Source organism: Phyllobates terribilis, unplaced genomic scaffold, assembly GCF_046119375.1.
Source record: "Phyllobates terribilis strain yellow unplaced genomic scaffold, ASM4611937v1 Scaffold_5__5_contigs__length_657084704, whole genome shotgun sequence".
NCBI lineage: Eukaryota > Metazoa > Chordata > Amphibia > Anura > Dendrobatidae > Phyllobates > Phyllobates terribilis.
In genome coordinates this window covers 473,772,215-473,794,886 of record NW_027362765.1, presented here as the reverse complement: position 1 = coordinate 473,794,886, position 22,672 = coordinate 473,772,215, and positions in this window count along the sequence as shown.

Genomic DNA, 22,672 nt, shown 5'->3' with positions numbered 1-22,672 from the left:
ACGCTAAATTTGAGAAGTGCCTCTTTGAGCAGACCTCGCTTCCGTTTCTGGGCTACATTATCTCTCAGACCGGCCTACAAATGGATCCTGAGAAACTGTCTGCCATCGAGAAATGGCCCCGACCGGAGGGGTTGAAGGCCATTCAGCGATTCCTGGGCTTCGCCAACTACTACCGCCTCTTCATACCACACTTCTCTTCCCGGACGGCCCCAATTTCTGCGCTCACCCGTAAAGGTACTAATCCCAAAGAGTGGCCACCCGAAGCAGAGGAGGCCTTTCTTTCCCTTAAACAGGCCTTCTCTTCCGCCCCGGTGCTGCATCGCCCAGATGGCAACAAACAGTTCTTCCTGGAAGTTGACGCCTCCTCCTCTGGAGCCGGAGCGGTACTTACTCAAAAATCATCTTCCGGGAGGATGGTAACTTGTGGCTTCTTCTCTAAACTCTTCTCCTCCTCTGAGCGCAACTATTCCATAGGAGACCGAGAGTTATTGGCCATCAAACTGGCATTGGAGGAGTGGCGTTACCTGCTCGAGGGGGCTCTTCACCCGGTAATAATTTACACTGACCACAAGAACTTGGCTTACCTCCAGCATGCCCAGAGACTTAACCCGCGCCAAGCCCGGTGGTCCTTGTTTTTTGCTCGTTTTGATTTTGTCCTTCATTTTCGCCCGGCTGACAAAAACGTCAAGGCGGACGCCTTGTCTCGGTCCTTTCTGGTGTCTGATCTCGAGGAGGATCCGAAACATATCATCGATCCCGCCAGAGTAATGCAGGTGGCTCCCGTGAGTCTAAATCGTCTTCCTCCTGGTAAGACGTTCGTACCAGTACCTGATCGGGAGAAGATCCTACACTGGGGTCATTCGTCTAAACTAGCTGGCCACGCCGGTCAGAAAAAGACCCTCCAGCTTATTACCCGGCACTACTGGTGGCCTAACCTGCACAAGGATGTAATAGACTTTGTTTCTGCCTGTGTGTCCTGCGCCCGCAACAAAGTTCCGAGACACCTGCCAGCCGGCCGCCTCCTACCTCTGCCAGTACCTGCTGCCCCCTGGCAGCATATAGCGATGGACTTCATTACTGATCTACCCGTCTCTGCCGGTTGTACGGTCATTTGGGTGGTCGCTGACCGCTTCTCCAAGATGGCTCACTTCATTCCACTGCCAGGTCTTCCGTCTGCACCCGAGCTGGCTAAAGACTTTATCCACCACATCTTCCGTCTTCATGGCCTGCCCCGTCACATCGTGTCGGATCGTGGGGTACAGTTCACTTCCCGTTTCTGGAGAGCCACTTGTAAATTGCTGGACGTCACCCTGGACTTCTCCTCCGCTTACCACCCACAGCCTAATGGTCAAGTGGAGCGGATCAATCAGAACCTGACCAGTTACCTTCGGCACTTCGTTAATGCCCACCATTCTGACTGGGTGGATCTCCTGCCATGGGCCGAATTCTCGTACAACAATCACGAGAGCGAGTCTTCCTCCAAATCCCCGTTTTTTATAGTCTACGGTCAGCATCCTCGGATCCCGCTTCCCGTCTCCACCTCGGCGGACAATCCGGCTGCGGAATCTCTTGTTAACAAATTTTCCTCCATATGGGAGAGTACCCGGTCCGCACTCCTTCTGTCATCCGAGCGTATGAAAAGACACGCTGACAAAGAACGTCTGGACCCTCCTCAATTCCGCCCTGGGGATAAAGTCTGGCTCTCGTCCAAATATGTCCGGCTCAAGATCCCTTCCTATAAGTTAGGGCCTCGGTTCATCGGCCCACTGGAGGTCATCAGTCAGATCAACCCGGTGGCCTATAAATTGAAACTCCCGGCCAACTTACGGATCCCTAACTCCTTCCATGTGTCTCTCCTCAAACCTGTAGTGCTTAACTCTTTTTCCAAGTCTACAGGTACGCCTCCTGCTCCGGTTTCTGCTGAGGACGAGTTTGAGGTAGAGAACATTCTTGCCACCAAAAGGGTAAGAGGAAAGACCTTTTTTTCTGGTAGATTGGAAGGGGTTTGGTCCTGAGGAGAGAACGTGGGAGCCCCGGGAGAACATCCATGCCCCTCTCATCCTAGCTAAATTTCTGTCTGGCCTAAAAAAGGGGGGGCCTAAAGGGGGGGGTACTGTAGCGCTGGCGTCCCTGCCCTCTGCTAGGCAGGGACGCTGCTCCCCTCACCGCTCTGCTCCGTGCCCGGCGTCCTCTCCCCGCTCTGCTGTCAGCGTGCGCTCCGTCCCGGCGTCCTCCTCCTGCTCTGCTGTCAGCGCGCGCTCCTTCCCGGCGTCCTCCTCCCGTTCTGCTCTCAGCGCGCGCTCCTTCCCGGCCCCTGTGCTTAGGGCGCGCGCGCGCGCGCTCCCCTCCTCTTAAAGGGACCGCGCGCGCCGTCCTAAGGAGTCCCCGGCCAATGGCCGGAGGACTTCATCATATATAAGGCACCTCCTCCAAGATGGAGGTGCCCGAGCAATGTTGTTTGCACCTGTGTCTCACCTGTGCTTCAGCCCTCAGGTCCCGTTGCCAGTTACCTGCCAGTTACCTGCCAGTTTCCTGCCAGTTTCCTGCTAGTTACCTGCCTGATTCCTGCCTGAATACTTGTTACCTGTCTGCCAGTCTGAGGTCCGACGGTCTGCCTTACTACTCCTGTCAGTCTGTCTAAAGGACCAGCCTGCCCGCTCACCTGGGAGCGCATATCAGCTACCTGCCTGCTTGCCTGAGGTCCGACGGTCTGCCTTACTACTCCGGTCAGTCTGTCTATGGACCAGCTTGCCCGCTCACCTGGGAGCGCTTCTCCGTTATCTGCCTGCTTGCCAGCCCGGAGGCTCCGTTGTCACGTGCTGTGACCACCAGCTATCTCAGAGACTCTTGCCCGCTCACCTGGGAGCGCATCTCCGTTACCTGCCTACTTGCCAGCCCGGAGGTCCCGTTGTCACGTGCGGTGACCACCAGCTATTCCAGAGACTCTTGCCCGCTCACCTGGGAGCGCTTCTCCGTTACCTACCTGCCTGCCAGCCCGGAGGTTCCGCCGTCACGTGCCGTGACCACCTGCTATTCCAGAGACTCTCGCTTGCTCACCTGGGAGCACACATCTACCATCTGCCTGCTAGCCTACCCGGAGGCTCTGCCATCACAGGTCGTACCTACCCCTTACCCAGAGACTGCCCTGATCACTTGCCGTAACTCCCTGTCCGTTCACCCAGAGACTGCCACCCGCTCCCTTACAAGGGCCGCCCCCTTGTATAATAGCTCAGAGGTTCCGCCTCCCGGACCCGTTACACAAAGATGTCTCCAGCAGGACCAGGGTTGTATATATCTTGTTAAAACTTCACTTTTAATTTCAAATTGTAAAAGCCAAGGATGAGTTACAAAATGAGCAATATAGCGGCTCTTAGGTACAGCACATTCCAACGCGTTTCGGCTAAACCTTATTCATGGAATAATGTGAGAACTAAGCCTACTAGCTGAAGTTAAATAAAACACACTTCTTGATGATTGCTTCAGGTGTTGGACCACAGCCCAGAGGAGAATTAACCCATTATTGGCAGCTAAAATTAACTACAGCAAAAAAGCACAAAAACTACATAAAATTGGACATGAGATAGAATGGAATACAAAATTAGTGGAAATACAAAATGAGTGAGGGATACATGTAGAAACAAAAACAAAAAGATATTTTATGCCGTGGAGCAGTAAATCACATAATAATGATCATAATAATCACTAAGCATCCCTTATGTCTGGTGTGCATGATTGTTTAGACACCATTAGAGTATAAATATAGTTAGTATATGTAGTCCTATAAAAAAAAAAAAAAAAAAAAAAATCGAGAAAAAAAATAAATATATATTTGAGAAAGAAGAAAAAAAAAAAATGTTTATGGAAAAAGGATGCAAAAGTCATAAATATAAGCATTGAACAATAAAGCAGTTAAACAGTTAGACAGTGCATTCTATTATGACCACAAAGGATATATATTATCAAAGTACTGTCGAACATAAATACGTGAGACTAAGTGTATTGTAAAATGAGATCCTGTCTCACATTCAGACCTTGCGGAAATCTAGTACACAAGAGAAAAATCCAGAATGATTCTCGGTTCAGGATTTTTCTCCTGTGGTCACCACCTCTCTCCGGCTTAAAAACTTTTTCTATTGCTTTAAATCTGAAGTTATTTAGATCTCCATGGTGGACATTTGCAAAGTGTTTTGAAACTGCCGATTTGTTTAGGCTGTTAGGATTACATGCATCCGACATATGACGACGGATGCGTATTTTTAAAGGTCCTGTGGTACAGCCTACATACTGTAGATTACAAGCAATACATTCTGCAAGGTATATAACCCCTTCTGAATTGCAGTTTAAGAAGGTGCTGATTTTGTATATTTTTTTGGTGATTTCAGACTGAAAGGAAACACTTTTGTGTGTGTATTTGCAAGAAATGCACCTACTATGGCCACAATTATAAAACCCTTTTAAAGTGAGCCAGGTTTCTGATGAAAAATGAGAATTTTTTGTACAAAAAAGGCTCGGAGAAACCAGTGAACCTATAGTGGGAGCTTTTTTAGCTATATATTTTATGGAGCAATTGTCCATGATTTTCACTAGAGTAGGGTCCTGATTTAGCATGGGTATATATTATTTTATGATGTTGACAATACTGTTGAACTGTGGGCTAAATTGTGTAGTAAACACAACCGTATTTTTCGTATTTTTAAATCTGCTTGGTACTTTTTTGGATCGATTTTTCAATAAATCCTTTCTGTCTATATTAGCTACTATTTTTCTGCTCTGTTTAGAATGCCTTTAGAGTATCCTCTTAAAGCTAGTCTGTTTTTAGTGCTGGAGGCTGCCTCTTGATAGCTCTTTTCTGTTGAGGAGTTCCTCTTTAACCAGATCATTTCTCCCACTGGGATATTTTTGATATTGTGGGGAGGATGGCAAGAACTTGCTTGCAGGATGCTATTACCTGCCGTTTTTTTCCAAAATGGTGAGATCAAAACTCGCTTCATATCATCATTACCTTCAAGTGTTACATCTAAAAAGTTAATAGATTCTTTGTCAGTGTGAGATGTGAATTTAAGATAATAATTGTTTTTATTGATATATTTGAACAAAATCTGTGATAAGATGGGGAGAGCCTGTCCAAACAAGAAGTAAATCATCTATATATCGCCCATACCAAGCAATATATTTCAAAAACGGGTTTGAATCTGAAAAAACATTGGTCTCCTCCCAGGTGGCCATGACAATATTAGCCAATGATGGGGAGAATTTTCCCCCCATGCTGACTCCCCGTTTTTGCAGATAATAGCGACCATCAAAGGTGAAAAAATTATTATTCAACAAAAATCCTACTGCTGAAATAAGGAAATTTTGTATATTGGTTTCATAAGAGCTATGTTTTTCAAGGAACTTATCTAGACAGCGAATGGCAATATCGTGCAGTATAGAGGGGTATAACCCCTCTACATCGCATGTAAACCATTGAAAATCCCTGTTCCACTCAAATCCATCAAAAGTATTGGCGATAGTTTTAGTATCTCTAATATATCTTGGTATATCAACAACCAAAGGTTGAAAGTAATGATCCACCCATTCTCCAAGTCTCTCACCAAGAGAGCCAATTCCTGAGATGATGGGTCTAAGCGGAGGGGGAAAGACAACTTTATGTATTTTAAGAAGTGAGTGGAGAATGGGAACAACAGGATGTTCTATAGCAAGATATTCAAAGATTCTTTTATCCAGTGCTCCCAAACCTAGGCCTTCATTCAATAAAGAAAAAAAATTTTTTTGAATAATACTAGTTGGATTAGTTGTCAAATTTTGGTAAATGGTGTTATCATTAAGCATATTTAAATTAAGTTTTTTATAAAGACCTGCATTTAATGCCACTATTGCCCCTCCTTTATCAGCTCTTTTAATTACTAAATCCTTGTTCTCTTTGATTTCCTCTAAGGCTTTTTGCTCTTCTTTTCTCAAATTCTGCAGAGCAAAGGTATTGTTATTATTCAGATTGACCAAGTCTCTTTCAATTAGTTCTTGAAAGTTGTCTAATACCGCTGGTCTAGATTTAAGCGGATAAAACAAGGGATTATGTGTTTTGAAAGACTTATTTAGTGAAATTTCTGGTGTTCTAGAGTCTGATTGTAGATTTCTTAAGAGTGTTAGATTACATAAATCTTTAAATGGTGGAATCAATTCTTGTGCTTCATGCAAAGGATCCTCAGGAAAAAGTAAATCACGTGTCTCTCTTTCATTATAAAAATGACATTTGATCGTAAGATTTCTAGCCAGTTTGTTGACATCAAGAATAGTTTTAAACAGATCAAATTCCGATGTTGGTGCAAAATTCAGTCCTTTTGATAAGACATTTATCTGATTTTCTGATAGGATGTAGGAAGAAAGGTTCCATATCTCTGAAGTTAATACTAATGGTGAAGATGTTGTTTTTTTGTTTGTTTTCTTTTTATGTTTCTTGCCCCCTCTCCTTGATCGTTTTTTGAAGTCAAGAAATGTTTATCACTGCTTGATCTTAAACTGTATGATGAGCTGGCTTCTGAATTTAGTGAGGTATCTGACCCATTTTCCCTTGACATTGACAGTGAGGAGTTAACAGAGGTGTTGTAGCTGGCAAAGCTGACCGATCTGTTTCTGTACCTGTCTTTTCCTCAGGTTAACCGTCTATTAACTTTCCAGGAGTAAACTTCATTAGTTTCATAATCCTGTAGGTCTCTGTTGAACTTAGATTTTTTATTTTCAATCAGTTCATTTTCCAGTTTTTCAATTTTTTGAAGGATTTCTTTGTTTAATGCTGTAATTTCTTCATTGTGCCCATAAGAATTTATTGAGCCACGTACAGAATTAATTTCCTCCTTTATATTTATAAGTTCCATATCTTCATATTTAATAATCAAAGACATCAGATTTAACCAACATGTAGAGAGTATTTCATCCCACTCCTTTTTGAAATTTTCTGGATAAGGAAAAGTACAGGATTTTTTTATCCTTAATCCCCGCGGGATCATGTTTCTAGAGACGTAGGATTTTAAAAAAGTGCAAGCCCACCACATTTTTGTTTCTTTTCTCATTTTTGATTCCAATTCTTTAAAAAGAGATTTAAAATCGCAGTTTGAAGAGCCGCTAGTTGTGGGTGCACTGGCTTCTGTATTTACAGAAAAAATGGAGGCTAATTTCTGTTTTCGTTTGTTTTCATCATTATAGTTCTCCATTTCAATATAAGGAGAATAGAATATATTAGACAACAAAAATAGGGAGCAAGACTAATAGGACCATCCAAGTAACAATGAAAAAACAAGGGGAAAGGGAAAGGGAAAACGTATGTCAGCTCACCATGTAATAGCCAGACTCATCCAGTCCCAACGAAGTCTTGCAGCGGAGACGCCCAGGTCATTGGCTACCAAGGTTCAAGTAATGAGAAAGCAAGCAAAGATGTCTCCAGCAGGACCAGGGTTGTATATATCTTGTTAAAACTTCACTTTTAATTTCAAATTGTAAAAGCCAAGGATGAGTTACAAAATGAGCAATATAGCGGCTCTTAGGTACAGCACATTCCAACGCGTTTCGGCTAAACCTTATTCATGGAATAATGTGAGAACTAAGCCTACTAGCTGAAGTTAAATAAAACACACTTCTTGGTGATTGCTTCAGGTGTTGGACCACAGCCCAGAGGAGAATTAACCCATTATTGGCAGCTAAAATTAACTACAGCAAAAAAGCACAAAAACTACATAAAATTGGACATGAGATAGAATGGAATACAAAATTAGTGGAAATACAAAATGAGTGAGGGATACATGCAGAAACAAAAACAAAAAGATCTTTTATGCCGTGGAGCAGTAAAACACATAATAATGATCATAATAATCACTAAGCATCCCTTATGTCTGGTGTGCATGACTGTTTAGACACCATTAGAGTATAAATATAGTTAGTATATGTAGTCCTATAAAAAAAAAAAAAAAAAAAATCCGGTATGGGATGAAGCTGAAGCCCTCAAAGTGCCACCTGCTCAAGAGGAAGGTACAGTACCTGGGGCACATTGTCAGTCCGGAAGGGGTAGCACCAGACCCAGAGAAGGTCACAGCCATCCAGAAGTGGCCGGAGCCGAAGAACCTCAAGGAGGTGTGTCAGTTCTTGGGACTAGTCGGATACTACCGGAGGTTCGTAAAGGACTACACTAAAAAGGCAGCTCCTCTGCAAGACCTCCTGGTAGGGCAGTCCCCCAAAGGCAAAAACCCTCCATTCCACTGGGGTAAAGAACAGGCTGAATAATTTCAAGAAATGAAGGAGATCCTGACAGGTGACGAAATCATAGCCTACCCTGACTACAGCCAACCATTCCTGCTGTATACAGATGCCAGCAACGAAGGTCTGGGAGCTGTCTTGAGTCAGAAGCAGAATGGGCAAGAGAAAGTCATCGCGTACGCAAGCAGGACGCTCCGTCCGACTGAGAGGAACCCAGAGAACTATAGCAGTTTTAAGTTAGAGTTCCTGGCCTTGGTCTGGGCCATCACTGAACGGTTCAAGCACTATCTAGCCTCCAGCAAGTTCATTGCCTTTACTGATAACAACCCCTTGACCCATCTTGAAACAGCTAAGTTGGGGGCTCTGGAATAACGATGGATGGCTCGGCTGTCAAACTACCAATTTACAATCAAATACCGGGCTGGCCGCAAGAACGCCAACGCCGATGCCCTGTCTAGGATGCCTCACCAGTCAGACACAGAGGAAGAAGTGGATGACCTGGAAGAGATTGAGCTACCTGCCTTTCATCGGAATGGGATGATCCATGAGCAGAGAGACTCCAACAAGCAGCGTGGAAAGACGTTAAACCCCCTGCCTCACCACAGCTGGAAAGAGACCCAGGACAGCGACCCAGTTGTCAGCCGCATTAAACAGCTGATAACCCAAGAAGGTGCCTCCCTGGAGAAAGATGCGTCTCTGCAAACAAAACAGCTGTGGAACGAGAGAAGCCGGCTGTTTATTTACCGTGAGAAGCTGTGCCGGAGGTATGCTAATCCAAGAACCCACGAGATGGTATGGCAGATAGTGGTCCCGAAGACGGACATCCAGATGGTATTAGAAGCTTACCACGATCAGGCAGGGCACTTTGGCTGGAAAAAGCTAGAGACCCTGCTGAAGTGTCAATTCTACTGGGTAGGAATGCGCAGCTCCATAGAAAGGTGGTGCCGGGACTGTGGACCCTGCGGCCTAAGAAGGAAAGACTTCAGCAGCCAGAAGGCACCCCTGCAACCCATCAAGATGACTCGTCCCCTGGAGATCGTGGCCCTGGACCATGTCCAGCTGTCCCCCAGCAGGTCAGGGTACTCCTATGCTCTGACTATGGTGGATCATTACTCACGTTTCCTGGTGGTCGCCCCTGTCAAAGACCTGACAGCAGAGACAGCAGCGAAGACGTTCCCAGCGTACTTCTGCAGACCCCATGGATACCCTGAGCAGGTACTGACTGACCAAGGCCCGGCCTTTGAGGCTGAATTGTTCAAAGAGTTCTGCCATCTGTGCGGGTGTAAAAAGATAAGAACTACACCGTACAACCCACAAACTAACGGTCTCTGTGAAAAGATGAACAACATCATCATCGACCTGCTAAAGACCATACCACTTGAGGAGAGAAACCAGTGGCCAGACCTACTACCAGACCTAGTGGATCTGTATAATCATATACCAGTAAGTTCCACCAATTGCACTCCGGCATATCTCATGCGGGCAAGGCCAGGAAAGCTGCCCATGGATTTGGAGCTTGGTGTTGTTGAACCTGAAGCTGATATGACCACTGAGGACTGGGACACCACAAGACAAGAGCGGTACAGAAGGGTACAAGCTTGGGTCAAGGACAGTCTTACTCGGGTGAGAGAAAAGCAGGAAATGCACTACAACAAAAAGGCACCCGCAGAACCTTTCACACCAGGTGAAACAGTACTAAAAAGGAAAAGACGCAACCACAAACTCGACGACCAGTGGGAAAAAGACCCCTACACTGTGTTACCATCAAAATTTGACAACAAAAAGACATGCATAATTAGTCGTGATGGAGGAAAAACTTCTGCTACAGTGTCCAGGGACCACTTAAAGTTGAGTCCAGATGTACTGAAACCCCAAGATGAAGTGTCTTTCACAACCCAGGAAGGACCTAAAGAAACAGTGATCCACACTGACCTAGAAGACTTCCCAGCGGATTGGCCTCAGATCGGAGGTGCAGTAATCATTCCAGTACTCCAATTCTATGAACAGCCAGAAAACCCTCCACAGCAAGTTGTACCTGTAAGTGCTGTAGAAGACCCAGGTCAAGAAGTATCCCCGGATGAAGGATCCCCGGCAGGAGTGGAGCAAGAGGGCCCAGCCAATGGTAGACTTGCCAGTCCAAGAGAGAGGTTAAGGCAGTATTACAACATGGTTACATGTAGAACTGATAGAGTAACTGAGGATACAGATACTGACACTCCACCAACCACAGCACTACGCAGATCAGTACGCAGCACAAGAGGCAAACCTCCAGTTAGGTACACTCAGTAAATAGTCAAAGTTTCTGAAATATATATAGTTACCCCTGGGGTATTGTGCATTAAATTGTAATGTACTGCATAATTATGTGTTGTCATGCATGCTAATTAATTTGTGCTTTTTCCTATTTGAATAATGAACTGCGTGGCTGAGGACTGTGTGCAGCCCAAAAACTCTTATTGTATACAATTGCGCTCCCTGGAGTGCCCCTTTAGGTGACCTCAGAAGGAAAACCTGTCTGGAGTGGCACGTGTGGAGGTCCAACACGGGATCTTCATGCCCTGCAGCCACCCCAGGGCCTACGTAGAGGGTTTAGGACAGGTCCCTCAAAAACCACCAAAGTACTCTACCTTGTGAGATGGACATCCTTCTTGGGAACCTCACCACCAGAGACTTGGATTCTGAGGACGCTTTGCATTTGTTATTGTTATGCAACGTTTTAAGAATTATGCCTCCATAAAGGGAAGATTGTTTTAGTATTGCTTATATTTCCTATTGTTACTGTGTTTTTATAAAATGTACTTCAGCCCGGGAGTGCTGAGCTTAACTAGGGGGGAATGTGACGCCCAGCTGTGTTTGGTATCACAAATCCTAGAAGAGTGTATTGAAGGATTCCTCCACAAGAGACCCCCATAACCATTCACACATCTCCACCTTCCACCTCAGACCACCAGAGGGAGCCCGTTAGGGAGATATAAGAGGGAAGGTGGAGCCAGGCAGCAGGCAGTCTGTTGATGAGTTCCTGCAGAGCGAGACATACAAACAGGTCAGTATGCAGTGGAGCTCAGTGACTCAGCAATTCCTCTGAGAGTTCAGTTGGTGCAAGCCTGAATACAGAGTGGAGTCCAGACTCGGTTGTAGCTCAGAGAGGTGAGCTTTAGGTGTGCCGGCGCCATAAGATCGGTGAAGTACGGCACGCTGCCGTTAGTGTGAGTAGCCTATTGAGGGTCCGAGTAGGCCGAAGGCGAAAGAGTAGAGAGAGTTAGTTCATAGGGGGCAGAGGAGCTTAACTAGCTCAGCCCGAAGAAGCAGTTACCGGACACCGGGTCCGAAGCTTACCGGGATCTCCATGACCCAGTAAGATAAACCGGAATCCCTGGAGAACTACAGGTCCCAGGATCGCTAAAGTGCTGATACGTACCAGAGCCAGGAGACACATAGGCCCCGTAAGTCGGGAGCGTGCACTCCAAGAGAAGGCCCTACCACAAGGTCAGCCAGCGCAGGACAGAGACAAAGTTAGGCCTAGCTCCAGGCAGGTCAGAAACTTATTGCGCAGAAGCAAGAACCAGGAGGCCCAAAGCCTGCTCATTGGGGAGGATCCGGACATACACCCTTCACCCTACAGTGCTCCGGGGAGTGCCTGAAATTCCACCAGTAAAAGGTACTGAAGTGACTATCGTGTCCGTCCCTGTTCTTGCTCTGGCCCGGCGTAGTCTCTTTGTCCTGCATCCCCGTTCCTATACTGCCCTGAGGCCCAGCTCTACCTGTGGAGAGCAATACCATCAAGCTGCCCTATCATCAGCCTCAGTGGACTGCGCAGCACTGGTGATCCTCACCAGAAACCACAGGTGGCGTCACGAACTCTTTCTTTTATAAACTTAACATCGATTAACGCCCTTTTAAAGAGAGACCCCAGAGTACGGGCCCGGGAGCCGACCACCACGACCTCCTTAAGGCTAAAGGCCCGGGTAACCGAGTCATCCCCCTTCCCCTGGGCTTGTCACTATCATTTGGTGGTGCTGAGAAGTCTGGCCCAATCCAGCCCTTGTTCATTTTTATAAGAGTCAGCCTGTCAGCATTTTCAGTTGACAAGCGGATGCGCTTATCAGTTATAATTCCACCAGCGGCACTAAAAACCCTCTCTGATAAAACACTGGCGGCAGGGCAGGCCAGGACCTCCAAGGCATAGAGAGCCAGTTGTACAGGGGCGGAACTACCGCCCGTGCAGCCGGTTCATTGAACGGGGGCCCCGAGGGAGAGGGGGCCCCTCCAGCCTCCAGCAGGGCCGCCATCAGGGCATGACTGCCCTGACTCCAGTATGGGGCCCGGCCGATAGGGGCCCCCTCGGGGGGCCCCCCTCTCGTGCGCCTCTCTCCTCATGGGGCCCCCGGCCCCATGCTAAGCGCCGGGTCCGGGACATCTCAGCGCTGCGCTGTTGCAGCAGCGCCTTCATGATTCCCCTGACTTCCGGTCATGTGACGGCGCCGTCACATGGCCGGAAGTCAGGAGAACTAGCTGTCAGCGATTTGGACGAGCGCCAGGATTCTGCAGGGATCGCATGGGGGTAAGTATAACAAGTTTTATTTTTTTTAAAATACAATTAACTAGGAGTGGAGAGATGGGAGATGCACATGTGTGTGTGTGTGGGGGGGGGAGATGGGAGATGCACATGTGTGGGGGGGTGGGAGATGCACATGTGGGGGGGATGGGAGATGCACATGTGTGTGTGGGGGGATGCACATGTGTGGGGGGGGAGATGCACATGTGGGGGGGATGGGAGATGCACATGTGGGGGGGGAGATGGGAGATGCACATGTGGGGGGGAGATGGGAGATGCACATGTGGGGGGGGAGATGGGAGATGCACATGTGGGGGGGGAGATGGGAGATGCACATGTGGGGGGGAGATGGGAGATGCACATGTGGGGGGGGAGATGGGAGATGCACATGTGGGTGGGGAGATGGGAGATGCACATGTGGGGGGGGAGATGAGAGATGCACATGGGGGGAGATGAGAGATGCACATGTGGGGGGGATGAGAGATGCACATGTGGGAGGGGGGATGAGAGATGTGCACATGTGGGGGGATGATAGGTGCACATGTGGTGGAGGGGGATGAGAGAGGTGCACATGTGGTGGAGGGGGATGAGAGAGGGGCACATGTGGGGGAGGGGGACGAGAGAGGGGCACATGTGGGGGAGGGGGACGAGAGAGGGGCACATGTGGGGGAGGGGGACGAGAGAGGGGCACATGTGGGGGAGGGGGTGAGAGATGTGCACATGGGGGGGGATGAGAGCTGCACATGGGGGGGTTTGAGAGCTGCACATGGGGGGGTTTGAGAGCTGCACATGGGGGGGTTTGAGAGTAGGGGGATAATGAGCTGCACATAACGAATGTGGGGTGAGGGAGAGTAAATGATAAATGATGATGGGGTTGGGAGAGCACGGACATGATATAATGAATTGGGGCAGGGGGTGCATGTAAATATTTAATGCGGGGAGCAGGAAGTATAGAGTAGGGGGCGTTGCAGATGCAGGAGTGTGACTGGTAACAAATTGGCGGAAAGAGTAGAGGTTCTAATTAAATTATATATTAAGTGCCTATTTACAGTTAATGGGGGCACCGTGGTGGATTACAATTTATATTTGGAATGGTAGGTTGCATAATAACTAACCATATATTGATGGTGGATGCACGTCTGTATTCAGCTGCGTAATGTAGAAGTTGGGGAATGTGCTCTAGATAACTGTGTTATTTTATGCAGAGACGAGTCCTGGCTGGAAGACGTGATGGAGGTCTGTGCTGGATGAAGGAGAAAAGCGAAGATGAAGGACTTCACCTAGAGACGTCACCGGTGAGTCAGTGTATTACATGTACACTTACACTATATACTATGTACCGGGCTCCTGTGTATAATGTCACTGGTGATCACTGTATTACCTGTACACTGACACTATATACAGAGCTCCTGTGTATAATTTCACTGGTGATCACTAGATTACCTGGACACTTACGTTATACATACCATGTATAGAGCTCCCGTGTATAATGACACTTATGGTAATATTAGTAATGTGGTGGTAATATTAGTAATGTGGTGGTAATATTAGTAATGTGGTGGTAATATGTGGTCTGGTCATGGTGTGGCAGTTTTTCTCCCTTCTGTGTGGTATTATTCGGTCACTATGTTGTGGTAATATGTGGTCTGGTCATGGTGTGGCGGCATTCCCTGTATGTGGTATTACTGGTCATTTTAAAAAAAAATGTATATGACACATTCCCTTAAAGAAAACTAAATAAAAATATATCTAAAAAGAGTATTGGATATTTTAAGAAAATTTTAATAGGTTAGAGTAGGGCCCGCCCAGAAGAGTCTACCTTATCGTGGTGGCGGCTTTAAAAATCTTTTGGCCAAAACAAAAGCTGATGGCTATGTATGTGGCGCCGTCACATGGCCGAACGTCAGGAGAACCTGGTGGCAGCGACGTGGACGAGCGCCAGGATTCTGCAGGGATCGCATGAGGGTAAGTATAACAAGTTTTATTTTTTTTAAATACAATTAATTAACTAGGAGTGGGGGGAATCAGAGATGCACGGGGGGGATGAGAGATGCACATGGGGGGGATGAGAGATGCACATGGGGGGGATGAGAGATGCACATGGGGGGGATGAGAGATGCACATGGGGGGGGGATGAGAGATGCACATGGGGGGGATGAGAGATGCACGGGGGGGGATGAGAGATGCACGGGGGGTGAGAGCTGCACATGGGTGGGATGAGAGCTGCACATGGGGGGGTGAGAGATGCACATGGGGGGTTATGTTTACATAACTTTGTTGCCTTATGAAGGGCAGTGGGGGGCCCCCAAAATTTCTTGCACAGGGGCCCAGTACAGTCTGTGTCCGCCCCTGCAGTTGTAATACTATTGTAGGAACTCGAGGATTCTGGTAGCGTGGGGCAATGAACAATCAGAGACGGGTTTCTTTAATGCAAATAGTGTATTTGTGCAACAGCAATAACACCCAAAAACAATATACAGATAACCCGTAGTGACATGCAATGAAAAGTCCAGCGATATTAAGTCTTTGGAACCTATATAGCAAAGTCGGCAAGGTTCTTATGACGGAGTCCTCACACAAATGTGATCAAAAGGTAAGTCTCACAAGTAAACAATGGTGCAGCGGTCTCAGGGAGCGCCAAAGGAATACTGGACAATTTGATAGATGGCAACCGACTTTTATTCTTCCTCCAATACCACTGCCACAACGCGTTTCAACGGTCTAAGCCGTCTTCATCAGGTGGGGTAAAGGAGAATGTTACAATGACAGCTTTATAAAGGGGTGGTATTTTACATAATTTAGACCACGTGTTGTAATTAATTAACCCTTTCATTGAAAAACTCCATATAATGCATTCTTAACCAATTAACCTCTTATTTCCCCTGGAAACAGCATTGTGCACTAAAAAATACCTACATGGATTCATAAAATCACAATTCTTAGTAAAAACTTCCTATTTGTGTTTAAAAAAATAAATAACTTTTTTTTTTTTTTTAAATATTTGTTACCAACTATTAAGAATTATTAAAATCACCCTGGGGACCTTCTTGGGGTGTCTTTACAGTGTTATACTGCAGTTCCAGCCCCCAATTCAAAAGTTGAGTTTCTTAAAGAGACAGTACACTTTCATATAAAATGGCCGAAAATAACCATGTACAATTGCCCACTACTATTATAAAGCTCATAAAACCCAATGCTATCCATTAACACGATCGGAACTTATGCTTCCAGTAAACTAAGTAACTGACGACAATAGGAAAAATTAACTAAATACCAACCCGAAAGGGCAAGCAAATCTCCTGCTATGCTACGTCATACCATACCTTTAATCCTGTGCAGGTAACCCCGCAAGCCATCATTAAACGGCTGATGACAACCCGGGAAAGATATGAGAGGGACAACATTAAACCTTCTCAGATTTAATGGTTTGATGTGTTTTCAATCGTAAGGTTCAAACCCTCAGGGTACAAAGTACCCATTTTGTATATCCAAAAACTTTCTTTCTTTATAAGTGTACTCAATCGTTCTGGTCCATTATCCACAATGTGGTCAATAATGGTTATTTTCATCTTACTCGGGTCTTTGTGGTGATGGTTTGCATAGTGTCTAGAGACACTATGTAATTGATATCCTGCCCTTATATTAGATCTGTGTTTATTTAATTGGGCATGGGCGGTCTGAATTGTCCGGCCGATGTATTGCAAGCCACAAGGGCACTCCAACAGGTATACTACACAGGTGGATTGGTATGTTAATCTCTGTTTGATCTGGAAAACCATAATGAGGTTTTCAAAAAGGAAGTAGGGCACACAAGAACAGCAAACTCCATTTTAACAAAGGGCAAAATCATTCACAAGGTTACCTAGAAAACCCGGAATACTGACACCAGTTCATTCCACATATCCAGCTTGGATTCCCAATAATTATAAGGCACAGAGGAATCACGGAGGATGTTGGTACGGTCGGCAAGGTACTCCTTCAGCATCTTCCAAAACTTTGCACTCCTTGTGAGAGTACCCTGCGCCTCAGGGCCTGTGCGATGGGAGGATCTGAGAAAACGCTCCCAGAACTTTGACAGTGTTCCCCTGTCTCTGCTGGATTCAAATTGTGTCTCTCTCGCCTGTATTCTTTGGTTGTCCAACGAATTGTGCCCTCTGCCGCCAGCGTTTTCAGATGGAAATTTTTTTAATAGTTCCGCAACAAGGGCCTTCTGGTACAGCCCCATTTTTGTAGACCTGTCCGCCTCAGGAATAAGAGATATAAAGTTCTCCTTGTAGCATGGGTCTAGAAGTGTCACCAACCAGTAATGACTGTCACCCAAAATTTTGAGAATGCGAGGGTCATGGGAAAGGCAGCGTAACATAAACTCAGCCATGCGTGCCAGACTACTAACAGCCAAGACTTCCGTGTCCTCACCAAGGGGATGACTGACCATGCTCCCATCCTCCTCATCCTCCTCCTCCTCTCTGTCCTCTGGCCATCCATGCTGGACAGACGGTATGACAGCTGTGCAGGTAGTACCGTCTATAGTGCATGAAACTAGCTCCTGTCCTTCCTCCACCTCCTCTTCCTCATTGTCACCCAATCCACATTGGGATGAGATGAGGCTTGGCTGTGTGTAATCACCCTGTATGGTTCCTTGCTCCATCTCATCGTGCTTCGCCTGCAATGTATCCTCTTTGATTGTGAGCAGAGAGTGTTTCAGAAGACAGAGAAGAGGGATGGTGTCGCTAATTATGGCGTCATCGCTGCTCACCATCTTGGTGGAGTCCTCAAAGTTTTGGGGGATGGTACATATGTCTGACATCCATGTCCACTCCTGAGGTCTTATGTGTGGAGTCTGAACTGAATACTGACGGCCTTGTTGATGCTGGTACTCAAAAACTGCCCTCTTCTGCCCACAAATCCTTCGAAACATCTGCAGTGTAGAGTTCCAACATGTGGGGACATCACACACCAGTCTAAGAGCCGGAAGCTGCTGAAACACAGCAAGGGCGGCGGAAACTGTAGATGACTTTCTAAAATGGGCACACAGGCAGTGTACTTTAACAAGCTGATCCGGCAGCTCTTGGTAGGATTTGAGAAACCGCTGAACCACTAGGTTAAGCACATGGGCTAGGCATGGTATGTGTGTGAGTTCGCCTCGCCTCAGAGCCGCCACCTGGTTCCGGCCATTTTCACACACGACCATGCCTGGCTGTTGGTTCAGCGGTGTGAGCCACAGATCTGCCTGCTCTTTTAGAGCTGTCCACAACTCTTCAGCATTGTGCGGTTTGTCACCTAAGCATATTAGCTTCAGCACAGGCTGTTGCCGCTTGGCCAAGGCAGTGCTGCAGTGCTTCCAGCTTCTGACTGATGTGGTCATTTCGGAGCTGGAGGCTGAAGAGGAGGAGGAGGCTGAGGAGGATGAGGAGCAGGAGCTGTAGACCATGGGGGCAACCCTGATTGACCTAGGGCCCGCAATCCTTGGCGTTGGGAGGACGTGTTCCGTCCCAAGGTCCAACTGGGTCCTGGCTTCCACTATGTTAACCCAGTGTGCCGTCAGCGAGATGTACCGTCCCTGCCCACAAGCACTTGTCTACGTGTCTGTGGTTAGGTGAACTTTCCCTGTAACTGCGTTGTTGAGGGCACGGCTAATGTTTTGGGACATGTGCTTGTGTAATGCTGGGACGGCACACTGGGAGAAATAGTGGCGGCTGGGGACCGAGTACCGAGGGACGGCCACCGCCATCAGGTTGCGAAATGCTTCCGTCTCCACGAGCCTAAAAGGCAACATTTCTAGCGCAAGCAGTCATGAAATGTGAGAATTTAGTAGTGTGGCCTGTGGGGCGTTGGCTGCATATTTGCGCTTGCGTTCCAAGAACTGGGGTATGGACAACTGAATGCTGCGCTGGGACAGGGACATGGATGTGCTTCCTGATGCTGCTACTTGAGAGTGCGCAACGACAGGTGCAGGGCAGGAGGCATCTTCACATGCACCATGGACAGGGGATTGGCTTGCATGCACAACAGTGGAAGAAGCAATGGTGCCACCTGCAGACACTGTTCCTGGACCCTGGGGTTCGGCCCCCAAAGTCGGGTGCTTTGCTGCCATGTGCCTGATCATGCTGGTGGTGGTCAGGCTGATCGTTTTGCCACCCCTGCTGATGCTGGCCTGGCAGGTGGTGCAAATGGCCTTTTTGGGGTTATCGGCAGAGTCTTTCAAAAACAACCAGACTCCGGAAGACCTAACAGTTGTACTGGCAACTTCCTTCGTGTTGGTGTTACGGGGAACGGTTGCCTGCCTTCTGTCTGCAGCCACCACACTGCTTCTTCCTGCCTGTTGGGGTGTTCTGCCTCCCTCCCCCTGTGTGCTGCTGTCCTTGCTCTGCATGTCCTCCTGCCAGGTTGGGTCAGTTACTATATCATCCACCACCTCGTCTTCCATTTCCGCACCCTGGTCCTCTTCCTGACTTTCTGGCAATTGTGTCTCATCATCGTCCACCTCTTGTGACACTTTCCCACCGTTGCCTTGTGTGACCGTGGCTGCTCAAATATTTGGGCATCACTACACGCGATCTCCTCTTGCCCCGCTTCAAGTGGACCGGGCGAGAGGCCCAAATCTATAAATGGAAAAGTGAACAGCTCTTCAGAGTGTCCAAGTGTGGGATCAGTTGTCTCTGGGCACTCGGCATGGTGGGAGGAAGAAGGAATAGGGTGAGGAATATGCGGTCCAGACTCATGGCTACTGAGGCTTGACCGTGTGGAAGACACGGTGGTGGTGGTGGCTAAGTGACTGGAATCATTATCCGCTATCCAACCAACAACCTTTTGACACTGCTCTGGGTTCAATAGTGGTGTGCTGCAGTCCCCTAGAAATTGGGACAGCAAGGTCAGGCGAGAAGATGTGGGTGTTTGTTGTGGCACAATTTCAGCCTGCCCACGGTCTTGTCCTTGGCCTCTGCATGCACCATCACCATCAAGTCCAGTTCCCCGTCCCTTGCCACGTGCCTTGCCCATTTTAAATGGAGGACAGTATCTTCCAGGCTCACTACAAATGACTGAGTTTGGAGCGAACTTATATGTGATCTGTGTGATGGAGAAAACAGAATTTTGGTGTGAATTGCTTCACTGACACACTGAAAGAAATTTTTAATGGAGGCCAGAAATGGCAGCATTTTCTGACAACGTATATGTGATCCGTGTGACGGAGAAAACAGAGTTTTAAATACATGGCCTGTAGGTAACTAGTTTTAACAGCAAACTGGTGTGAATTGCTTCACTGACACGCTAAGTGTATTTTCTGACAACATATATGTGATCCGTTTGACGGAGAAAACACGGTTTTAAATAGCTGGATTTCTAGCGCTGTAATATGGAAAGGACCTGGCTGTATTCCAACAAGCAAATGGCGCAGAAAAACGGTACTGCTTTTTAAGCAAATAATGAGGATTAAGATCCAAAGAAAAGTATTCCTGGCCCCTGAGACCTGGGCCTTTGTATAGAAATATGTAACAGCAGCAGAAGGCAGAATTGGAATGGAGTCTCTTGTGCTATATACCCTGCCTGCTTGACTATATACACTGCCTGCCTGATATCTCTGCAGATGGATTAGTTAGTCCTCAAAAGGACTGTTTGTTAAGATGGATATGTGTAATGTACAGTTTTTCTCCCTACACTACCTAATACACAAGCAAATCTCTCCCTGACCCAGCAGCACCTCTCCCTACTCTGCCTGATTCCGGAGTGACTGTGACGAGAATGGCGGCGCCAGGTCTGATATAGACCTGATGACGCTGTGCGGCCTTACAATCACTGTAATGCCACAACCAACATGGCTACGGCATTACAGTGAGTGGCAGGAAATCCCTGCATGTTGATTGGCGCTCTAAAGAGCGCCAAACATGCAGTGAGGGGACCCGAGGTCCCGCCGAGCAACCCCAGAAATACTCGGCGAGCGTCGAGCATCTCGAGCAGTGAGATGCTCGGGCAAGCACCGAGCAGTAGCGAGCATGCTCGCTCATCACTAATGCTTCTAGGGATGAATAGCTTTACAGGGGTTAAAATAAAGCAATTTTTTTTCTGAAAAAACTTCAGGCATATATTATGGTTCATGTTGATTTTCATGTAGATACGCCAAAGAATCGCTGTGGATTTCAAAGTTTGCAATTTTTTACCTATCTGTCATAAACTCTTGCTCTTCCACTGCTATTAATGTGTTAACCCTCCGTCACATACAATAGGCCTGACAGGCACATCTCTTTTACTTTCACCAGATTGTGAGGAAATCCCCTCCCTCCAGGTAGTCTCCTGTCTCTAGCAGCTCTGTGAAACCTCATACCACAGTTGGATTGCAGAGCTTCAGGAGGACAGATATAACTGCGCTAATCTCTCAGGCTCATTGTATGTGAACACGTCACACTCAATAAGGTTGGTATTTTATGTTTTTATTCATCACAATTGTTTATTTAGCTTGTTTTATGAATGTATAGCACAAAGTGTGAGGATATTTCATAGAAATAAGGCAGATTAAAAAAGAAAGTGTGCTGCTCAGGCATATACAGTAATTCCCTAACACATATTCCTTCTCTTGCTTCAGATTATCTGCTGAAATGGAGAGGAAAATGTACAATTTATCAAAAAATCTTGATGTTGAGGAAGTAACAAACATGCTGTTAGATGATGCAGACCCCACACTGAATGAGGATTTAGGAGAGGAAAGTGAGATTGATTCTCATGATGAGGTGGAAGTATGTGAAGTGGATTCTGAAACAGAGCAAGATGGTGACAGTGATGAAGATGAAGATGTAGAATCTTATTATATGGGAAAAGATAAAAAAAAACAATGGAACAAGAAGCCACTCCAGAAAAAACGTAGGGAACCTCAAAACATTATTACTCACCTTCCTGCAGTTCTAGGAACTGCAAGTAATGCAAAAACTGCAGTTGAATGCTGGAATAGTTTATTCACAGATGACATTCTGGACTCTATTGTCACATATACCAACCAATATATAGACATTATAAAGGACAAGTTCATCTGCAACAGAACCATCAAGGCCACAGATGAAATAGAACTGCATGCTTTTTTTGGATTATTATACCTTGCAGGAGCTTATAGGGCAAATAGACAAAGTTTGGAGGAACTTTGGAGTAAAGATGGGGATGTAGTTGAAAAATTTGGCCTTGTTATGTCCATAAACAGATTCAAGCTTCTAATTCGTTGCCTTCGGTTTGACGACAGAACTACCCGAACCGAACGTAAAACACATGACCGACTTGCTCCAATTCGTGATATATTCCAAAAATTTGTTGAAAACTGTAAAAAAAGGTATTGCCCTGGGGAGAATCTCACTATTGACGAAATGCTCCCTGGTTTTCGTGGTAAATGTGCCTTTCGTCAATATATTCCATCAAAGCCTAACAAATATGGAATAAAAATGTATGCCCTTGTTGATGCCAGTAAGACCTACACTTACAACCTGGAAGTTTATGCAGGAAAACAACCAGAAGGTCCTTACTGTGTCAGCAACAAACCCAGTGATGTTGTAAAAAAGACTGGCTGAGCCCTTATTTGGATCGGGTCGCAATATAACAGCTGACAATTGGTTTTCAAATTGTGATCTGATTGATTATCTGAAAATGCAGAAGCTTTCATATGTCGGAACTGTAAGAAAAAATGAAAAGAATTGCTTACACAGTTTGTAAGTGTGAAAGGGAGACAACAGTACAGCAGTATGTTTGCATTCCATAAAGGAAAGGTTTTGGTTTCCTATGTACCACAAGCAAAAAAAATTGTACTTCTTCTATCAACACTTCATGATGATGATGCCATCGATCCTGGGACTGAGGCACAAAAAAACCCGGAGATAATTACATTTTATAATGCAA